Genomic DNA, 23,582 nt, shown 5'->3' on the forward strand with positions numbered 1-23,582 from the left:
CTGCTCCTGAGGGCAACGGAGGGTAGGGCTGCTAACTTTTTATAAACTTATATAAAATGAATAGTGAAGTATAATAAAGTTTGTTTGTTTTTGAGCTGGTGGAGGCATTAGCCAAGATGGAAGACACAAATGCAGAGGAATTGTAAGGCTGTAAGGATCCTAGAGTATTGGGGGGCTTTCTGGAACTCCCTTCTAGGAGCCAGTTAAAGAGGCTGCCCTTGGAGGGTGAGAGGTGGGTAGGTTGTGTTCCCCTCCAGAGAAAGGGCCTTAGAGAAATTCACCAGGAAAAACCAGCTTCTGACTCTTGTGGCTTTATTGAAGGACAGGAGTCTCCTCCTGACCCTTGATCCTTAACTGTCAAAGCACTTCAGATCAGCCACTCTGGGAGCTGGCTCCTGGCCTGGGGCTCTTGCTGGTTGCTTGTGGGTGACAGAATTCAGGCCTCCCATTTCTTCCAGTGACTGGAAGTGAGTGTGCTCTACTAGCAGGACCTTGGGAGGCTGGGCTCTGGGGTTCTCTGGAGAACTAGAATCTGGGGAAGGATCAAGAGGCTGGGCTGTCTGGGCAATATCAAAGTTGGATTTTGTGGGGGCTGGAATTTGGGGGCTTTCTGGAGGGCTGGGCTGGGTGGGCACAGTGGAGAGCCTGGAACTGGGGCTCACCTGGGCTCTAGAATCTTTGGCTGCCTTGTAGGGAGGGGAGGGATAAAGGATTAAGGACTCTGTGAGAGGAGAGTGTTCGGGGTCCCCTCCACTACTTGGGTCTGCAGGAGCTATTGAGGACTGAGATGGAGAAATGACTTCTTGGTCAGCCTCTAGGACAGCTAGGACTTGAGATTCCTTGAGGAGGAGCTTGTAGTATCCACAGATGAGGTATTTTGCAGAGACGGCAGGTCTGCAGGCAGGGACAGGGGCTGAAGCTCCTCTGGCAGTTTCTCATTGTCTAGTTGCTATCTTGCTCTTCCTGGTATGTTGGGCTGGGCAGGGTGGAGAGATAGGCAAGTTGTTGACCTTTAGATGGCAGAGGGGTTGGCAAGTTGGATAGACCATTCGGGTAAACCTTGGGGAGGAGGCAGGGCATCCACCAGGATAAATCAACTGTCTAGGTCCCCTCTGTGACAGCAGTTTAAACTCTGGCCTGGTCTCAGGCTGCCTGCACTCTTGGCTCCAACACTCCAACTGTCCAGAATCTCACTCAACAAATCCAGTTGTTCTCTAGACCTCAAGATGCTGCTGCCTATAGCTTCTTTTGCCCATAGATCCCCCTCATCCTCAGGACTCAGAGGAGGTGTTCTGGGTGATGATGGGCAGTCTTAGGTACTTGCCTGAGAGCCCCAGCCCTGGCCAGGCTGCTCTGGAGTTTGGGGACCCTTATCCCCATCAGTTGTGGCTCCTGCTTTCAATATTGGTGCTCCCCTTTAGATTTGCCCCTCCCTTGGCGGCTCAGAAGGTTCCTCTTCCAGCTGGAGTCTCCTGCTGGGGTGGAGGGGCTGGTTCTGCAAAGTGGGGGGAATGACAGGACCTCAGGAGCTGCAGAATCAGGGGGCTGAGGCTTGTTGGAAGAGGGCGAGTGTGAAGTGGGTGCCAAATATTAGGGTAAGTGATGAGGGAGGCAAGATGTCTGGATGGGGACTGTGGTGGGTGGAGGATTCAGTGATAATACCAAGTGTGTCTATGGCGGAAGGGGTGTTCTCACCTGTTAAAAGTGCTGAGTGACAGGCAGGTGCTGCTGCAGGTGATGTGAGTGGCTGGTGAGGGCTGGGCCCTCACCAAGCACCTCCTCTGGAGGCCAGAATCCCCATCTGAGGAAGAGAATGCCTGATCTGGGAGCCCCCCCCACACCCCCCAGACATTAGCCTTTGGCTGGTCTTACCTTATACATTAGCAGGCTCTGCATCCCCCTCAAGCTACTCTTGGCCTATGGAAGCACGAAGGGAGAATTACACCTGAGGCTGATTGGACCCTGGGCATTTCAGAGCTCAATCCTCTTATCTCAAAAGACAACTTCATCTTGCCATCTGTCCATCTCTGTGTCTCAAATATGTCCACAACCCTCCATGCACCATCTAAGAAATCAACACAAACTTTCACTCCTTTGGCTAATACAAAAGGAGTATTCCGGGAGGAAATAATCCCCACATAAAATGGAAAGTGGCAAAACAACATTGTACAAGTGTTCATGGCTCAAAGCCATAAAGTATAAAATCATGTGAACAATTTTGAGCTGCAAAAGTTGGCTCCAGGAAACTTGTGGGCTTGGGAGGAAAAAAAAACCCCACATAAGGGCAAAAGCTGGGATTATATGGTCCAAGGACAAAGGATGTTTGCCAGTGAATCTTGGTTGTCAATTTTAAAGAAGCAGGCTATGATTCTGACAAAAATGAGCATGATAAATGGAAAATAAAAGTGAGAAGACTTGTTAATAGAAAAAAAAAAAAAAAAAAAAAAGGCTGGGTGTGGTGGCTCACACCTGTAATCCCAGCACTTTGGGAGGCCAAGGAGGCTGGATCACTTGAGGTCAGAAGTTTTTGAGACCAACCTGGCCAACATGGTGAAACCCCATCTCTACTAAAAATACAAAAATTAGCTGGACATGGTGGCACACCTGTAATTATGCCTGTAATTACACCTGTAATCCCAGCTACTCTGAAGGCTGAGGCATGAGAATCACTTTAACCTGGGAGGCAGAGGTTGAAATGAGCCAAGATCATGCCACTGCACTCCAGCCTGGGCAACAGAGTAAAACTGTGTCTCACAAAAAAAAAAAAAAGAAAAAAGAAAGAAGAAGACGACGACAACGAAAAGAAAGCAAGAAAGAAAAGATTATAATGAAGCTGAAAAAAATTTATTGCCTAGCAATATCATAGCTGTCATAATGTTGCAAGGCAACACATTACTCGCATGTTTGTAGGGATACTGGTGTGAACAAACCTACTGCATTGCCAGTCATATAAAATTATAGTATGTACAATTATGTACAGTACATAAAACTTGATGATAATAAATGTTACTTATTTATATATTTACTATATTATATTTTTAATTGTTATTTTAGAGTATACTATTTATTAAAGAAAAAAGTTAACTGTAAAACAGATTCAGGCAGGTCCTTCAGGATGTATTCCAGAAGAAGGCATTGTCATCACAGGAGATGACAGACAGCTCTATGTGTGTTATTGCCCTTGAAGATCTTGAAATGGGAAAAAATGTGGAGGAGGAAGCCAATGATATCAATGACCCTGACCCTGTATAGGTTTAGGGTAATGTGTGTACTTATGTCTTAGTTTTTAACAAAAATGCTTTAAAAGTAAAAAATACATGTAAAAATAGAAAAAAAGCTTTTAGAATAAGGATATAAAGAAAATATTTTTGTTTGACTGTACAATGTGTTTGTGTTTTAAGCTAAGTGTTATTACAAAAGAGTAAAAAATTTGAAAAAATTATAAAGTTGATAAAGTACAAAAGTTATAGTAAGCTCAGGTTAATTTATTATTGAAGGAAGAATAATTTTGAAAAATAAATTTAGTATAGCCTAAATGTGCAATGTGTATAAAATCTACAGTAGTGTACAGTAATATCTTAGACTTTCACATTCACTCACCACTCACTCACTGACTTACCCAGAAAAACTTGCCTTTTTGCAAGCTCCATTCATGGTACCATTTTTTTTAATATACATTTTTTTCTTTTGAGATAGGGTTTTGCTCCTGTTACCCAAGCTAAAGTGCAGTGGCAAGATCACTACTCATTGCAGCCTGAACCTCCTGGGCTCAAGCGATCCTCAGACTTCAGCCTCCCAAGTAGATGAGATCACAAGTACATGCCATGACACATGGCTAGTTTTCAAAAACTTTTGTAGAGATAGGGTCTCCCCATCTTGTCGAGGCTGGTCTCAAGCTCCTAGGCTCCAGCAGTCCTTCTGCCTCAGACTCCCAAGGTGATGGGATTACAAACATGAGTTATCGCACATGGCTTCATTTTTTAAAAATATTTTACACCATATTTTTACTGTACCTCTTCTATGCTTGGATACACAGATATTTATCATTGTGTTACCATTGCCTATAGTATTCAGTACAGTAATGTGCTATACAGGTTTGTAACCTCGGAGCAATATGTTATACCTTATAGCCTAGGTGTGTAGCAAGCTATAGCATCTAGGTTTGTGTAAATACACTCTATGATTTTCATACAATGAAATCACCTAATGACACATTTCTCAGAATATAGCTGCATCATTTAGCAACACATGACAGTATTTTTTTTTTTTTTTTGGAGATGGAGTTTCGCTCTTGTCACCCAGGCTGGAGTACAGTGGTACGATCTTGGCTCACTGCAACCTCCGCCTCCCAGGTTCAAGCTATTCTCCTGCCTCAGCCTCCCAAGTAGCTGGGATTACAGGTGCCTGCCACCACGCCCAGCTACTTGTTGTATTTTCAGTAGAGATGGGGTTTCACCATGTTGGGCAGGCTGATCTCGAACTCCTGACCTCAGGTGATCCACCTGCCTCAGCCTCCCAAAGTGCTGGAATTACAGACATGAGTCACTGTGCCCAGCCATTATTTTCTATTTTTTAGTGATGGAATCTCTCTCTGTCATCCAGGCTGGAATACAGTGGCACAGTCGTAGCTCACTGCAGCCTTAAATTCCTGAGCTCAAGGAATCCTCTCACCTCAGTCTCTTGTGTAGCAGGGACTACAGGTGCATGCCATCACACCCAGCTTTATTTATTTATTTATTTATTTATTTATTTTATTTTGTAGAGATACAGTCTGGCTATGTTGCCCAGACTGATTGGTCTTGAGCTCCTGGCCTCAAGTCATCTTCCCATTTCAGCCTCCCAATACACTAAATTACTTTTAGGGTTTTCTTGTTCTTAACATAGACTTAATTCTCTGTTAATGTGTTTCTACATAATTTTGATATAGACTTCAAATTTACTGCAAAAATAGTCCTCATTTTGTTTATCTTTTAATATTCAGTATCATGAAGATGGCCTGGCATATAAAGGGTAATAAATACATGTTAGTTGAATCAAGTCCATGAAACAAGTAAATAATGACAGAGACATTTGTATTGATGTCACTAAAGACAGCCTCAACTTCAAGCCTGGTAAATGAGAAAACTTGGTTGGCAGGGGCAGGACCCCTGGGCATCTGGTCTACTGGGCAGGTGCACTGTTAACAGAAGGGCAAGAACATTTTCTTATAAGCTGTAAACTTCTTCAGGAGTCTAGGAAAGTGGGAGGGACACAGGTAGGAATATAGCAGAGGTCCTACCAAAAGATGGATAAAATGCACCTCCAGGACATTTAATGAGCAGGCCAGCTCGCTAGATAACCGTAGACATCCTCCTGGCTTAATGTAAGATGAAATACAGTCAAGGACTCCACATGAACATATGCATGCTCTGTCTTCTAAATGTGGTTTCTGTTAATGTTGCAATGTAAATACATGCATATCTCTACTAATCTTTAAGGTAATGATACTGTGTTTGGGGGCATTTCATATGGAGATTGCATCAAACTGGCATCATTGTTACCCAATCATCCAAAAAATAAATATTATGTACAATAAAACATAAATTCCAGCCGAGAGTAGTGGCTCATGCCTGTAATCCCAGCACTTTGGGAGGCTGAGGCGGGTGGATCACCTGAGGTCAGGAGTTCGAGACCAGCCTGGACAACATGGTGAAATCCTGTTTCTACTAAAAATACAAAATTAGCTGGGCATGGTGATGGGCGCCTGTAATCCCAGCTACTTGAGAGGCTGATGCAGGAGAATCACTTGAATCCAAGAGGTGGAGGTTGCAACGAGCTGAAATGGTGCCATTGCACTCTAGCCTGGGCGACAAGAGCAAGACTATGTTTAAAAAAAAAAATAATTCAATATTAATAAATATTTGATAAGCCCATTATTATAATGTAATCGGACTTTTATACCAACCTGTCATAAGCAAATTCAATAAATTTTTCTATACCTATGTCCTTCTTATGCACAAGGATAAACTCAGAGTTCTCCAATTATTAAGACTTAGTTATAAAACCAGTTTAAGCACAGGATTTCAAACCAGCCTGGGTAACATAGAGAGACCTCATCTTTGCCAAAAATTAAAAAAAAAAAATTTGCTGGGCATGGTGGCACATGCCTGTGGTCCCAGCTACTTGGGAGGTTAAGGTAGGAGGATTACTTGAATCCAGGAAGTCAAGGCTGCAATGAGCCATGATCATGCCACTGCACTCCAGCCCGGGCAACAGAACAAAAATGTGTCTCAAAAAAAAAAAAAAAAAAAAAAAAAAAAAGCAATTAGTTACAAAACTAAGGTACAGGTTAATTCAAAAGTGAATAATTAATAAATACAAAAATAACAAGTTTATAACTATCACAACATGTCCATTAATCAAACTAAGAATGACAAGGGCAGAAAATTTTGAGGTTATGTAAAAAGCAAACTACTTTGGAAGAATGCAACTTGCAAAAGGCAAAATTTAAACCAATCTATTCATGAATTGCCTAGCTGTAAGCGGGAAGGATCAGTAGGAATACATGCCATGATCTATAATATCAGCCATGGGCATGTAGGTGAAAATTGTGCCACGTCTTTCACCTTTGGCCTAATATCTGGTTTAGCTCTAGAGAAGTCTGTGTTAAAATGTATGCAACTGGAGCATACAGTGATGATGACAGGGCAAAAGGCTGATTTAAGATTTTCTATTGGTCAGGGTTACATAAGTAAATAGATGGCACACCCAAAGGTTTAATCAAAGAAAGCTTAATGAAGGTAGTACTTACCAACATGTGAAAAGGGATTAAGGCAACTGACAAGGAGGAGTAAAACTCCCAGTGACGAGCAACTGTAAGCAGCCATTACTACTGCTAAGCATGAAGGCGTGAGCAGCAACTAGAACTCTTGCTGCTAGCTGTAGAGGAGCTCTTGTTTTCTTGAAGACGTAGGAGGTGAAAAAATACTATGAGAGTGACAAGGTGAAGGTGGATGTGGAAGTTTGATGAGAGTGTATTTTTTTTAGTCAATTTAAAGTGAGAAATTTAGCTAATGAACGAAATACATAGCTGTCAGGCAACTGAAAACCATTGAGCCTGTTGAACATAAATTCTTAGTGAATTCTGCACTCTTGTGTCTTTTCTCCAGTAGTTTTCAGATAGCCAGAAGCAAGCTTGGAGAAAATATGTGGATTCACCCCATGTTGCTTTCACCAAGAAGATATGATGGAAAGATAGAAAAATAATGTTTAATATTTTTACAAGAGAGTAATTTAAGAACTTGACCATGACATCCAAGATAGATAAGGAAGAGCCCTGACTGATAGAGGAAAGAGTAAGAATCAAGGGCCTGAAGATTCTTATCTCTTCTAAAAACTTTTACCATAAAAGTACTTGAACACATAAGCTGAAATAATAAGGGACTTTGGTCAGGAAGTGGACTATTTGAATTAGTGACTTTGGAGTAGATCCTGCCTGGTGATTTTCAGGCTCTGAATGTAATTTTGGAATAGATATATAATTGGAGCAGGCAGGTCATTGGAAATGAGAAGTTAATAATTGAGCAATCTGGAAATTAGCTGGGTGATGTGACAATAAATCTCATGTGTCAACTTGACTAGGCCATAGTACCTAGATATTTGGGCAAACGCCAACCTAAATGTAGCTATGAAGGGTTTTTTGTTTTTTTTAAAGATGAGATTAACATTTAAATAAGTAGACTTTTGATAATGCAGATTACCCTCCATAATGTGGGTGGGGCTCATCCAGTCAACTGAAGGTCTTAGGAAAAAACTGAGGTACCCCAAAAAATAAGAAATTTTATTTCCAAACTGCCTTCAGAATCAAGCTGCAATATCAACTATTTCCTGGCTCCCCAGCCTGCCAACCTATCCTGTAGATTTTATGCTTGCCAGGCCCCACAGTGGTGAAGGCAATGAGATATACGTGTTTACATGTATCAGGTTACATGAGAGACTTGCTAGTCTCTCTCTTTCTCTCTCTCTCTCTCTCTCTCCATTGCTGGCTTTTAAGAAGCAAGCTGCCATGAGTCCTACAACCACAAGGAAATGAATTTTGCCAACAACCCATTAGAGCTTGGAGGAATATATTTCCCTAATAAGAATCCAGTCCTAGATGACACTTTAATTGCAGCCTGTGAGACCCTAAGCGAAAGACCTAGCTAAGCCATGCCCAGACTCCTAGGAGATGCTCAGAAACAGAGATAATAAATCTGTGCTTTAAGCCACTAAGTTTGTGGTAATTTATTACATAGCAATAGATAAATTATGTACAACTTAAAATGCAATCACGGACACTTTGATACAAATGTGTTAACTTAAATTTCCTCAAAAAATATGAATTACCAAAGTTTACTCAAAAAGAAATAGATAATATTAATATATGGAATCTACCAAAAAAAATCTAGAACTAATATGTAAGCTTAGTAAGATTTCTATTTGTGATAGAAATCTTAGTCTGTTCAGGTTTCTATTAAAAAATACTATCAAGTAGGTTATACACAACAGTTTATTACTCACAGTTCTGGAGGTTGATAAATTCAAGATCAGGATACCAGCAGATTCAGTGTCTGGTGAGGGACCACTTCCTTGTAGATGCACATCTTCTCCCTGGAATTCCATATAACAAAAGGGTCAAACAAGCTCTCTGGGGTCCCTTTTATAAGTACACTAATACCATTCATGAGGGGATCACCAAAGGCCCCATCTCCTAATGTCATAACCTTAGGAGTTAGAATTTCAACTAACTTTTATGGGGGAGACATAAACATCCAGTCAATTGCAATGATCAATATACAAAAAAAAATTTTTTTTTTTTAAGTATTTCTATATACTAGCAGCAAATAATCAGGATTAAGTATTTTTAAATATATTTGTTTTTCTTTGAGATGGAGTCTCACTCTATTGCCCAGGCTGGAGTGCAATAGTGCAATCATGGCTCATTGCAGTCTCGAACTCCTGGGCTCAAGTGATCCTCCCGCCTCAGCCTCCCAAGTAACTAGGACTATAGGTGCATGCCCAGCTAATTTTTAAAATATTTTGTAGAGACAGGATCATGCTATGTTACCCAGGCTAATCTCAAATTTCTGCCCTCAAGTGGTATTCCTGCCTCAGTCTCCCAAAACACTGAGATTATAGGTGTGAGCCACTGCGCCCAACCAAAAATATTTTTCGTAATATCATAAATATATGAAATATTTAGGGATACATCTCACCAAAGATGTTAAATATTTCTTTAGATTAATGTAATCTTTCTTTAGATACATTAATAACCACCAAATGTAATCTATTCAGTCTATTCAGGCTTTTTAAGATAGTTTTACATGTATCTAAACTTCTTGATTAAGTATTCACTTTACACAATTGTCAGAAACAACCAATTTATATTTTGCTAAGTTTTAATGATTTCTAACCATTATGGCAGTTCTTAAATACCAGATTTGGGGTCAGATGATCTTATTTTAAATTCCAGCTCTGATCGTTTATAGCTGTATAATCTAAGACAAAAATTCTGGATCCCAGTTCCCACATTTATAAAATTGGGATAATAATACTTAATAGCTCAGATGGCCTTGTGTTTTTATACAAACTCTGAGACTTTCTTGCTACATGATTTGGGTCATGTTAAATATTTATGGTCTTTAGGTATTACCTCAGCCAGGTGTAGTGGCTCACACCTGTAAACCCAGCACTTTGGGAGGTTGAGGTGGGCAGATCACTTGAGGTCAGGAGTTCAAGACCAGCCTGGCCAACATGGCGAAACCCCACCTCTACTAAAAATACAAAAATTAGCCGGGCGTAGTGGTGAGTGCCTGTAATCCCAGCTATTCAGGAGGCTGAGGCAGGGAGAACTGCTTGAACCCAGGAAGCGGAGGTTGCAGTGAGCCAAGATAGCGCTATGCACTCCAGCCTGGGCAACAGAACAAGACTCCATCTCAAAAAAAAAAAAAAAGTAAAATAAAATAATAAGGTATTACCTCATCTATAAAATAGTACCTGTCTCTTAATATGGCTATGAAGATACAATGACATAAAATATTTTAAAATGATTTAGAATAGTACCTGGCACTCAATACGTGTTAACTTTTATAATGTTCACAAAAACGGGTACAGGTTTGACACATATAAAGTATCATAATGTTGATGGCTAAGTCTTTTTTCCTATTATCTATAATTGGGCCATTCTAAACTCAGGAAAGTATACATATTTGTCAAAATGTTTCGACTTTTTGTAGACATTCATTTAATCAAAAGTGGGACTCTATAATATTATAAAATTGAGTAAAGTCTTCATGGAATGTTTATATTAACTTTTAATAAGACTCTGAAATGAGATACCTGAGATCATTAGTTTTTCAAACTTTGTTTAGCAGCAGAACCTTTTTTCAACTAAAGTCTTATTCAGAAGATCAATATATAAATATAAATCAACTGTATAAAGCCAATAAAAGTTTTTCAGTTGAACCCTAAACCCACAAGGCTAATACAATTTGGGCATTTATTATGTGCTAGGTGCAATTCTAAAATTATACCAACCCCAGTATTGGCTCTGGGGCTTCTTTCTTGGAACCATAAAGTGCAATGAACACAGTTTAAAACCTGCTCCTTTGAAATTGTTAAGCTAGTCAAGGACAAGAACCTATGACATGTGTTTTAACCAAGTATTTAGTATGGTATTGGGCACTTAATAGGTGTTGAAAAAAAATTGGTGGACTTGGGTAGCACAGAAAAAACTAATGAAATCTTAATGACCCCACATGCTGTTAAATGGTTACTGCCTCATGCTCCAAACATACCACTTCCTCAGAGTAAAACCAGTTTTTCTCCAATTCCTAAGCAATGAGGTTTGGCATAAAGCTAGGCCAGAAATGTCAGTCCAGACTATTTCCTGGGGATTTTTAGAGATGCCTATTGAGTTAGTAGGAAATGTAAATTGTGCCTAAAGTTATCTGGATTATTTTTCAGACACACAACTACAGTTCATCTCATCTCTGAAGTAGCCTCAGGACTCCAGAATTACTCCAAGGGCCTCTTCTTAAAATTGACTAGAAATTTTGCCAGCTCTCTAAAGAATAATATTGACTGTCCCAAAGATCTCTTGGTCAAAGTCTATATTCATGATTTGGAATTTTCCCAAGCACGAGGAATTACACTGTGAGCTAACATTTATGCAGAAATTCTCCCAGTTACTTTCAGTTTTTGGTTCTGTTAGTTATCAAGTAAAGGGGATAGCGGATAAGGAGAAAGTAGGCAAAGGCATCAGAGATAAGTTACACTAGGACGCAGCCTTGGCTTGTGTGTCCTCTTCTTTCTAAATGCCATTTCTCCTCCATTACTGAATTTTAAGATCTGTCCTTGAAGACAGAGACTTTGATCTATAGTTATATTGCACTGCTCACACTAGTAATGGTAATAAAAATAAAATGAACTTTTATTGAGGCCTTATGAAGTGCTTAATATTGTGCTAAGGCTAGGCATAGTAACTCACACCTGTAATCCCAGTACTTTGGGAGGCCAAGGAGGGAGGATCCTTTGAGCCGAGGAGTTTGAGCTAACCAAGGCAACATGGTCAGACTCTGAGTCTACAAAAATGGTCCCCCTGCACTCCAGCCTGGGTGACAGAGTGAGACTCTGTCTCAAAAAAGAAAAAAAAAAAAATTGTGCCAAAATAATTAAGCGCCATCAAATGTGCAAGTGTTCAATGAACATTTGGCAATTAAAAACTCTAAAATAAAATATCTTACATAGAAATATTTCTGGGTAAGCAAACAAAACAAGTAGAAATAAAATGAGTTTTTATTTCTTCTTATACTAAAGGTAAAGAGAAAAACTTAAAATAATGAATTTTCAGGATTGTTTTTAGAGACTTGAAATGATGGCAGGTTGGGCGAAGTGGCTTACACCTGTAATCCCAGCACTCTGGGAGGCCGAGGTGGGCAGATCACTTGAGCTCAGGAGTTCAAGACCAGCCTGGTCAACATAGTGAAACCCTGCCTCTACTAAAAATGCAAAAATTAGCTGGGACATGGTGGCACAAGCCTGTAATCCCAGCTACTCAGGAGGTTGAGGCAGGAGGATCACTTGAACCCTATGCAAACCGAGATCGCGCCACTGCACTCCAGCCTGGGCAACAGAGCAAGACTCCGTCTCAAAAAAAAAAAAAAAGAAAGAAAGAAAGAAAAAAGGAAAAAAGAAAAGAAAAGGAATGAGGGCAAGTTAGAAAGGAGAAATTAATCATAAAATCATTTGCTAAAATAAGTCAATAAAATGAGAACAATATAGGGGGTATCATAATCCCTATAAACCATTATACAAATCCTGAAAAAGTAAAAACAGTTTCTGAATTAAAGTACCAGTGTTGAACACTCATATTAATAAAATATAAAGCAACACCATACATTACAGAGGTTATGCATTATCATGGAGATCTGTGTAATTAATAATAATCTATTATTATTTGACATCTAATTTTAGAGACACCATTGAAGCTTTACAAAATTAACTCTAAATGCAATTTCATTCCAACCAAGGAAACTGATAATCAAAAATAGTTATATTATTTTCCTAAATTTATAAAACTTTTCTTCTAAGAAATGGATACATAATATTATGAAATTAGTTTAAAAAGAAAGATTGGTTGACATTTATTACATAAATGGTTGTTTCTCCTAATATCTAATTTTTACTCCTCTCTTACTTAACTAGATTTGTGACTGATGACATTGCTTTATGAATAGCATAAGCCCTGTTTTAACTAAGTGGATCATTGGGCTAGAAATAGAGATTCCTGTGCTGTATTTCTATCTCTGCGTAGTTCTGTGACCTTAGGCAAACTTCTCAGGAGGAATCTCAAATTATTCTAATTAAAACTAAAATGTCATTTTCCACCCACTATATGTATTGCATAAAGGTTGTGACATGATTATCCCTCTTTTTACAAATAATTTTTACTTCGTATAAAGGCAAAATGCCATAAAATTATTTCTACATTAATGTCACATTTAATAATCTGAAATGATTTCACCTTAATAGGATAAGATAGTGCAAACAGAATAGAGTTCTGATTATCCTTTAAAGTTAGTAATTATTGTTAGAATATATACTAGCTTTCGTGTATATATATAATTCATTTATGTTCAACTAAATCACCATGGCTATCTTGAATACTAGAGGCAAGAGAATTCACTATTATATTCACCAATATATTCAGTATCAGTGGCTGTTATTAAAGGCTTGGAATTAATATAAGGGGGCCAGTTGAGAAGACTGGCCACTGGAATCACAAACACTGCACTTCCTCTCCCATGTCCTGCTTCGTAACTATGATCAAGTCACAATATCTCAGCCTCAGACATGAGGATAATAATGCTGTCTTAATTTTGTTTTGTTTTGTTTTGTTTCAGGAGAGTTAAATGAGCTTCTGGGTATAAACTATCTGGCACAGGGCCTGATGCACCTGAGGTGCTAATTTAAAAAAGTTAGTCTTTATTCATTCAAGAAATCCTATGAGATCCTTGATCTTTTTGTTGTCACATATATCTGTAAAATATCCCATTTCCTTGAGAACCTGTCGTTAAATAGGTATAAAGTTTCAGTTATGTCAGATGAAAACGTTCCAGGAGCCTGCTATACATCATAATGTATATCATGTTGTAGTCTCCAAAATTCTTAAGAGAGTAGATATGTATTCTTTAGGGAAAAAACCCAAAGGGACACAATGAAACTTTGGAAGGTGTTGAATATGTCTATTACCTTGATTATGGTAATGCTATTGCCAGTGTTTGCATATGCAAAAACTAATAAAATTGTACACATTAAATATGTGCAGCTTTTTGTATATCAATTATCCCTTAATAAAGCTTTTTTAAAAAAATAGAAAATGTGCTAGGTGCAATGGCGCATGCCTGTAATTCCAACACTTTCAGAGATAGTTCCCTTGAGCTCAGGAATTCTAGACCAGCCTGGGCAACAGGGCCAAATCCCATTTCTACAAAATACACAAAAATTAGCCTTGTGTGGTGGTGTGGGCCTGTAGTCCCAGCTACTCAGGAGGCTGATATGGAAGGATTGTTTGAGACCAGGAGGCAGAGGTTGCAGTGAGCCAAGGTCATGCCACTACACTCCAGTTTGGGCTACAGAGCCAGACCCCCTTTAAAAAAAAATTAAATTAAATTAAAAATGAAAACTTTAAAAATTTAAAAATGGAGACTTTTTAAAATAAAGAATAAAATAAAATATTCCTATTAGTTCGTTTTCATACTGCTATAAAGAACTGCCCACGGGGCACAGTGGGTCACGCCTGTAATTCCAACGCTTTGGGAGGCTGAGGAAGGTGGATCACCTGAGGTCAGGAGTTCAAGACCAGCCTGAGCAACATGGAGAAACCCCGTCTCTAATAAAAATACAAAAATTAGCCAGACGTGCTGGTATGCACCTGTAATCCCAGCTACTCAGGAACTGAGGTAGAAGAATCTCTTGAACCCTAGAGGCAGAAGCTGCAGTGAGCTGAGATTGTGACACTGAACTCCAGCCTGGGAAACAGAGGGAGACTCCATCTCAAAAAATAAAAAATAAAAATAACTGCCCAAGACTGGGTAATTTATAAACGAAAAAAGTTTAATTGACTCACAGTTCAGCATGGCTGGAGAGGCCTCAGGAAACTTACAATTACAGTGGAAGGCAAAGGAGAAGCAAGGCACCTTCTTCACAAGGCAGCAGGAAGGAGAAGTGCCAAGGGAAGGGGAAAGAGCCCCTGATAAAACCATCAAATCTTATAAGAACTCACTATCATGAGAATGGCATGGGCGAAAGCGCCCTCATGATCCAATTATTTCTACCTGGCCTCTCCCTTGACTCATGGGAATTATGGGGATTATGAGGACTGTAATTCAAGGTGAGGTTTGGGTAGGGACAGAAAGCCTAACCATATCAATCCTCATTTCTCGAGATACCTAGAGTGACTTCCACGGCCTAAAAGTCAAAGAGCTTCCTCAATCAATTACGCTTTGCCACTTCATGAAGTTCTAAATTGTTGATGCATTTTACTTTGCACATTTTCCTTCCACACTCCTATAGAGGTTGAGTAAGTAGTGTTATGTGAACTCTCTTTCTTTAGATTCACCTGGGCATTTATTATTCTTTCATCTAATACCATCAAATACATGGAAAATGTATGCATTGGGAGGAGGCCATTCATTTGATCTAATAGATTAAATAAAATAAAACATCCAAAATGAAGCAAAATGTCCTCATTCCCTATTTTCCTGACCATTGAGAAGAAAGCTCATAAGCTCATAAACCTAGATTATTTCATCTTTATCTCAGATTTCATCTTTCCCTTCCATTTCCAAGGAAGATGCTTTTCTCCTTTTTTTTTGTTTTTTCAGAATATTTAGCTAAGGGTTGGCTCCATGGCTCATCTCTGAAAAAAAAAAATTACTTAGAGGTAGCATGATTCATTGCTACTGTCTCAAATGCTCCTAAGACAAAGAATCTTCTGCCAACATGGGCATACATGTTTGAACTAAGCATTCCCTATAGAAGTGAGCAGTTAATGGTCCAAGGAAACATCAGATGGCATTGAGGGCCAAACTGAGAAATAATGAATATGTAGATATATTTTTGATATCCTGTATCGCATCCTACCTCAAGTAACTCAGTCTTTCTTTGCACTCCTTACGCCCTTCAGGCTGCCACTAATAAATGAAATTTAAAATTCTTAGAGTAGCTGAATATGGGTTAAAATAAACTGAATCTGTTCATAAATAGAGTGGTTTACGTATTTTGTACACACAATTTATAAAATACGTAGTTTTTTTTTTTTTTTTTTTTTTTTTTTGAGACGGAGTTTTGTTCTTGTTGCTGGGGCTGGAGTGCAATGGCACGGTCTCAGCTCACTGCAACTTCCACCTCAGCAATTCTCCTGCCTCAGCCTCCAAAATAGATGGGATTACAGGCACCCACTACCATGCCCAGCTAATTTTTGTATTTTTAGTAGTGACGGGGTTTCACCATGTTGGCCAGGCTGGTCTTGAATTCCTGACCTCAAGTGATCTGCCCGCCTCGGCCTCCCAAAGTGCTGGGATTGCAGGCATGAGCCACTGGCCCTGGCCTAAGTAGATATTTAAAGGAAATATATATACATATATACACACACACACACACACTTTAAAAGTGTATGTACATACATATGTATACACACACACTTTAATGAAAATTGAATTTACAGAAAAGAAATAAAATACACAGTCCTCATCAAAAACAGATGTGAAACAACATGAAAATACCCTCTTCTTTAACCTGTTTTGTGATGCTGCACCTGGCACCCTGCAAACCACAGTTCTGCTTTGCCAGCTGACCCTTGAAGGCACTGAAGGGAGACTACAGGCTGGAGGAAGAAGAGACGTACTTCTTCTTGTCTGCTTCCCATTCCTATGAGAATCATTCCATTAATACTTCTTTCCCCCAGCTGCAGCAGTTCCTTTCCATGGCTGCAGCTGAATCTTGTGTGCAGTTTTTTTAACATTCGCAAAACCAGGCTTATCACACTCACACCCCTGCCCCACAACACACCAGCACCAGTCAAGTAGTGTCCTCAACTCTGTAGTTTGAGTTTCAGCTTTTCAGGGCCCTTCCTCTAAGATTCTAAGTTTCTAAGTTTTACTAATTCTCCTATCTTCTCTTTATTCTCTCAGTCTTAAGGGTGATAGCTGCTTCCTATAGTTGCTACCTCCTTGATGATTAGAATTCACTTTTTACTCTTTCAGTTACCTGGTTAACAACTTTATATTTTGTTACTAATTCTTCTGATTCTGTCTGTTTAAATAGCAGATGTGATTTCTGTCTCCTATCTGGACCCTAACTATTATATGGCTTAACACATATAAACTGGCATCACATAAACCGAGTACACCAAGATTGCTTTAAAATAAAACTACGTAAAAGTGTGGCAGGGAAAAGAGTAAAGTAAATGTGTAGCTGTTAGAGGTTGTCAGATGGAAGGAGGAGGAAAATGGTGGAAGAAAGGAAAGGAGGACCCATAGTACTGAGTGTGAAGACCTGCCCATGAATAGATACAGTGACCGTGTGACTGTAACTTGATGTTACACTGGTAAACCATAGAACTGAAGATTAATGATATATGCCAATAAGATTGAGAGAAGAATAAAGACGAGGGCAATGCAACCAAATTAAATTATTTTGTAACACAGCAGAATAACGTTTAGAGGTTATACATTTTAAAATAATGAACAAGTGCATTACCATATTTAACTATATGGAGATAAACCCCCAAATACCTGGAAACACATTATTACAGTGTTCTTCTCTAAGAAACAATACTAGACGTGTGCAGAAGTGAGATAAGGGTGTGCAGAAGTGAGATAAGGGTAATTGCCTTTCCCATAAATGTTTCCATTTAATTTTTAGTATTTTATTAATTTGATTGTTTAAATTTTAGAAATGCAAAGAAAAAGACGGTGACTTCTGGAATTATGTAGTAGACACTTTTTCATATTCCTCACACTAATGTCAACAAAAAACCCTAAACATTATATATAAAACAAACAGGAGAGGCGCAGTGGCTCATGCCTGTAAACCCAGCACTTTGGGAGGCCGAGGCGGGTGGATCACGAGGTCAAGAGATCGAGACCATCCTGGCCAACATAGGGAAACCCCGTCTCTACTAAAAATACAAAAATTAGCTGGACATGGTGGTGCACGTCTGTAGTCCCAGCTACTTGGGAGGCTGAGGCAGGAGAATCTCCTGAAGCCGGGAGGCGGAGGTTGCAGTGAGCCGAGATTGCACCACTGCACTCCAGCCTGGCGACAGAGTGAGACTCCATCTCAAATCAAAAATAAAAATAAAAAATAATGAAACAAACATAAAACTCTGGGAGATAGAAAGAAGGCGGACAGGCTAGGAACCTCAGGACTCAAGGGAAAATATAGTGATGACATCCCTGGATTTTCTTTTTGTCTCATGTATTCCAGATTTAGAGCTGAAGAAGTCAGTAACTGGGAAACACCAATGTGTATAGACTAAAAAGCCCCACAAAAGTCAGCTACTTCTAGCCAAAAAACCGGGAAAGGTGCAGCCTAGCAGGGTAGAAAACTTATAGAAAATAGCTATTCTAAACAAACCCACAGAAAAAGTTGTGCCCCACCCCTACTGTGCCAGCAAAGAAAGCTAGACTTTCCTCTTCATAGCGTGAGGGGAACTTTAACTCCCAGCCTAGCAGTAATGAAGCAACCTTCCCTTTCCCCACTGCGGTGGTGCCAGAGGATGCCCAGCAGAGTGTCAGGGCTTTCACTATCACCCACAGGCAATGAGGCCACACCTGCCATGGTGTCAGTAGAAGCCAAGTGAGGAGCACTGACTTCTTCAGCTCTAAATCTAGGATACAAGAGACAAAAAGAAAATCCAGGGATCTTATAACCGTATTTTCCTTGAGTCCTGAGGTTCCTAGCCAGTCAGCCTTCTTATTTCTACCTTCCAGAGTTTTATGTTTGCTTTACATACAATGTTCAGGGTTTTTAGTCGTCATTAGTGTGAGGAATATGAAAAAGCCTCTACTATAATAAACCACTAAGGCGCCTGGTTGCAGTCAAAATCCTATGTGTGATTTTTTTTTTTAGGCACAACCATAGATAATTACGAAGGCTTTACCTAGCAGGCCTCAAGGAGGAAAGATGCTCTCCCCACACCAGATTTGATGCACAACCAATACACTGCAAACTGTGAAGGGAATTAGAGCCAAGGATTCAATCCTCCCTGACCAGCCATGCTTTTATGTATATCTGCATTCCAAGCCCAGGCTCCTTCATTTTGAGGTATCCTTACCGAAGAAGCTTGAAGACATTTTCCTGCACTCTGCCTTAAGGGCTTGATTCGGCCAGGCACGGTGGCTCATGCCTATAATCCCAGCACTTAGCAAGGCCGAAGTAGGCGGATGCCTGAGCTCAGAAGTTCGACAGCAGTCTGGTCAACATGGTGAAACCTGTCTCTACAAAAAATACAAAAATTGGCCGGCCCTGTTGGTGGGTGCCTATAATCTCAGCTACTCGGGAGGCTGAGGCAGGGGAATTGCTTGAACCCGGCGGGGCAGTGGTTGCAGTGAGCAGAGATCGTGCCTCTTCACTTCAGTCTGGGTGAAACAGCAAAATTCCCTCTCAAAAAAGGTACTTGGTACTTTTTCACTCCTAGTCCTTTCCCTTCTGCATCCCCCCGGCCCCCTGGGCCCATAAAACTACAGTAGCCTTGAAGAGGTCCTTTACATCCCTTGTAAGTTGGATTCCTAGGTATTTTATTCTCTTTGAAGCAATTGTGAATGGAAGTTCATTCCTGATTTGGCTCTCTGTTTGTCTGTTACTGATGTATAAGAATGCTTATGATTTTTGCACATTAATTTTGTATCCTGAGACTTTGCTGAAGTTGCTTATCAGCTTAAGGAGATTTTGGGCTGAGACAATGGGGTTTTCTAAATATACAATCATGTCATCTGCAAACAGGGACAGTTTGACTTCTTCTTTTCCTAACTGAATACCCTTGATTTCTTTCTCTTGCCTAATTGCCCTAGCCAGAACTTCCAGCACTATGTTGACTGCTCAGTGAAATAAAAGAGGACACAAACAAATGGAAGAACATACCATGCTCATGGATAGGAAGAATCAATATCGTGAAAATGGCCATACTGCCCAAGGTAATTTATAGATTCAATGCCATCCCCATCAAGCTACCAATGAGTTTCTTCACAGAATTGGAAAAAACTGCTTTAAAGTTCATATGGAACCAAAAAAGAGCCCGCATCTCCAAGACAATCCTAAGTCAAAAGAACAAAGCTGGAGGCATCACGCTACCTGACTTCAAACTATACTACAAGGCTACAGTAACCAAAACAGCATGGTACTGGTACCAAAACAGAGATATAGACCAATGGAACAGAACAGAGTCCTCAGAAATAATACCACACATCTACAGCCATCTGATCTTTGACAAACCTGAGAGAAACAAGAAATGGGGAAAGGATTCCCTATTTAATAAATGGTGCTGGGAAAACTGGCTAGCCATAAGTAGAAAGCTGAAACTGGATCCTTTCCTTACTCCTTATACGAAAATTAATTCAAGATGGATTAGAGACTTAAATGTTAGACCTGATACCATAAAAATCCTAGAGGAAAACCTAGGTAGTACCATTCAGGACATAGGCATGGGCAAAGACTTCATGTCTAAAACACCAAAAGCAACGGCAGCAAAAGCCAAAATTGACAAATGGGATCTCATTAAACTAAAGAGCTTCTGCACAGCAAAAGAAACTACCATCAGAGTGAACAGGCAACCTACAGAATGGGAGAAAATTTTTGCAATCTACTCATCTGACAAAGGGTTAATATCCAGAACCTACAAAGAACTCCAACAAATTTACAAGAAAAAAACAAACAACCCCATCAAAAAGTGGGCAAAGGATATGAACAGACATTTCTCAAAAGAAGACATTCATACAGCCAACAGACACATGAAAAAATGCTCATCATCACTGGCCATCAGAGAAATGCAAATCAAAACCACAATGAGATACCATCTCACACCAGTTAGAATGGCGATCATTAAAAAGTCAGGAAACAACAGGTGCTGGAGAGGATGTGGAGAAATAGGAACACTTTTACACTGTTGGTGGGATTGTAAACTAGTTCAACCATTTTGGAAAACAGTATGGCGATTCCTCAAGGATCTAGAACTAGATGTACCATACGACCCAGCCATCCCATTACTGGGTATATACCCAAAGGATTATAAATTATGCTGCTATAAAGACACATGCACACGTATGTTTATTGCAGCACTATTCACAATAGCAAAGACTTGGAATCAACCCAAATGTCCATCAGTGACAGATTGGATTAAGAAAATGTGGCACAGCTACACCATGGAATACTATGCAGCCATCAAAAAGGATGAGTTTGTGTCCTTTGTAGGGACATGGATGCAGCTGGAAACCATCATTCTTAGCAAACTATCACAAGAACAGAAAACCAAACACCGCATGTTCTGACTCATAGGTGGGAACTGAACAATGAGATCACTTGGACTCAGGAAGGGGAACATCACACACAGGGGCCTATCATGGGGAGGGGGGAGGGGGGAGGGATTGCATTGGGAGTTATACCTGATGTAAATGACGAGTTGATGGGTGCAGCACACCAACATGGCACAAGTATACATATGTAACAAACCTGCACGTTATGCACATGTACCCTACAACTTAAAGTATAATAATAATAAATAAATTTAAAAAAAAAAAAAACTACAGTAGCCTTTTGTTCCGCAGTGAGACACCACCACTTCTGTGCTGGTCCACCTGGCCCTCAACTCATGTGCCCTTCTGAGAGGTGACAACGTGCTAGCAGCCCTCGCTCGCTCTCGTTGCCTCCTCGGCCTCCCCGTCTGCTCTGGCCGCGCTGGAGCTTGAGGAGCCCTTCAGCCTGCCACTCTGCTATGAGGGCCCCTCTCTGGGGCTGGCCGAGGCCGGAGTCGGCTCCCCCTGGTCGGGGTGGGGGGAGTGTGAAGAGAGAGGCGCGAGCGGGAGCCGGGGCTGCGCGTACCGGCGCGGGTTCAAGGTGAGAGGGCCTCCGCAAGCCCCCCACTCAGCGCGGCCGGCGCCAGCGCCTGCTGAGCTTGATCGGAGGCTAGGTCCTGTCCGTGGACTGTTCCCTCTTGGCGGGGCCGTTCGCCACGATGGCAGGTCTCAGTCTCTTTCTCATTTCCCCTCCTTTCCTCTTGGTTGTCTGGCACCAGCTCCCTCTGGGCTCCCAGTGCCCAGGCTAGGTGCTGCAAAGTCCCACGGCCAGTGCCAGTGAGAGGTGACGCCTGCTGTGCTTTTGGGACGGGTGGGGACTTGGAGAACTTCTGTGTCTACCTAAAGGTTTGTAAACGCACCAATCAGCACTCTGTCAAAACGGACCAATCAGCACTCTGTAAAATGGACCAATCAGCACTCTGTAAAATGGACCAATCAGCAGGATGTGGGTGAGGCCGGATAAGGGAATAAAAGGAGACCTGTGGAAGTAGGGGTAACCCGCTGAGGTCCCCTTCCACTCTGTGGAAGCTTGGTTTTTTTCACTCTCAGGATAAAACTTGCTCCTGTGTACTCTGGGTCCTCTCGGCCTTTGTGAGCTGTAACACCGCGAAGGTCTGCAGCTTCATTCCTGAGGCCAGCGAGACAATGAACCCACTGGAAGGAATGAACAACTCCAGATGTGCCACCTTTTAGAGATGTAAGACTCACGGAGAAGGTCTGCAGTTTCATTCCTGAAGTCAGCCAGACCATGAACCCACCAGAAGGAAGAAAATCCAGACGCACCATCTTTAAGAACTGTAACACTCACCGCAAGGGTCCACGGCTTCATTATTGAAGTCAGGAGACCAAGAACCCACCAATTCCAGACACAATTCCATGGAGCAAAACAGCCAGAGGAGGCAGCACTTTCTTTTTAACGTCTTGTCTATGCTAACACAGGAAGTGATTAAAGACTTGACTGTTACTTTCATTTTGGCTTGTTGCTTTAATTGACTACTCTAACATCTGTAAGTTCAGTACTCTTCAGCTCAGTTGGGCCTCTGATAGGTACTAATACTCCTTCCAGTGTGGGACGTATCATTAGAGGCCTAGTTAGGAGCCACAATTCACAGACTACCTGGCAATAACAAGGGGGTATTCCCTTCCTTTGCTGCAGTGTTATCAGCAAAAGCCAATTGAAACATAGGTTTCAATAAATCCAGAGTCTCAAAACACAATATTCAAAATGTCCAGGTTTCCATTGAAAATCCCTCATCATACCAAGAACCAGGGAGATCTCAAAAGGAATGTAAAAAAAAGATATCATAGATAATGGAACTACCTAACACAGATTGTAAAGCAGTTGTCATAAAAATGTTTCAATGAGCAATTGTGAACATGCTTGAACAATTTTTTTTTTTAATCTCAGCAAAGAAATCAAGTCTAGGTAAAGAAATGGAAGATAAAGAAAATGAAGAAAAATCAAATTAAAATTTTAGAATTAAAAAATACAATATATGAAACAAAACTCGGATGAACTCAATAGCAGAATTTGGTTTGGTGAGTCAGGTAAAAAAATGATTTAAAAGAAAACAACAGAATAAAAGGAACAAAGGAAAGAATAAGTAAACTAGAAGATAAAACAATAGAAATTATTCAATCTGGCCAGGCACAGTGGCTCATGCCTGTAATCCCAGCATTTTGGGAGGCTGAAGCAGGTGGATCACTTCAAGTCAGGAGTTCGAGACCAGCCTGGCCAACATGGCAAAAACCCACCTCTACTAAGAATACAAAAATTAGTCAGGCGTGATGGCACACACCTATAATACCAGCTACTCTGGAGTCTGAGGCACAAGAATTCCTTGAACCTAGGAGGTAGAGGTTTCAGTGAGCCAAGATCATCGTGCTACTGCACTCTAGCCTGGGTGACAGCGAGATGCTTCTTAAAAAAAAAAAAAAAAAAAAAAATTCAGTTGGGGTCAGGCACGGTGGCTCATGCCTGTAATCCCA

General features: G+C 40.5%; 1 pseudogene; it reads right to left on the reverse strand.

The window, feature by feature from the left end:
- Positions 1 to 350: 350 nt before the first annotated feature.
- LOC126953394 (DENN domain-containing protein 1C-like) lies at positions 351 to 22,343 on the reverse strand (annotated as a pseudogene).
- Between the last annotated feature and the right edge of the window lie 1,239 nt (positions 22,344 to 23,582).

Source organism: Macaca thibetana, chromosome 4, assembly GCF_024542745.1.
Source record: "Macaca thibetana thibetana isolate TM-01 chromosome 4, ASM2454274v1, whole genome shotgun sequence".
NCBI lineage: Eukaryota > Metazoa > Chordata > Mammalia > Primates > Cercopithecidae > Macaca > Macaca thibetana.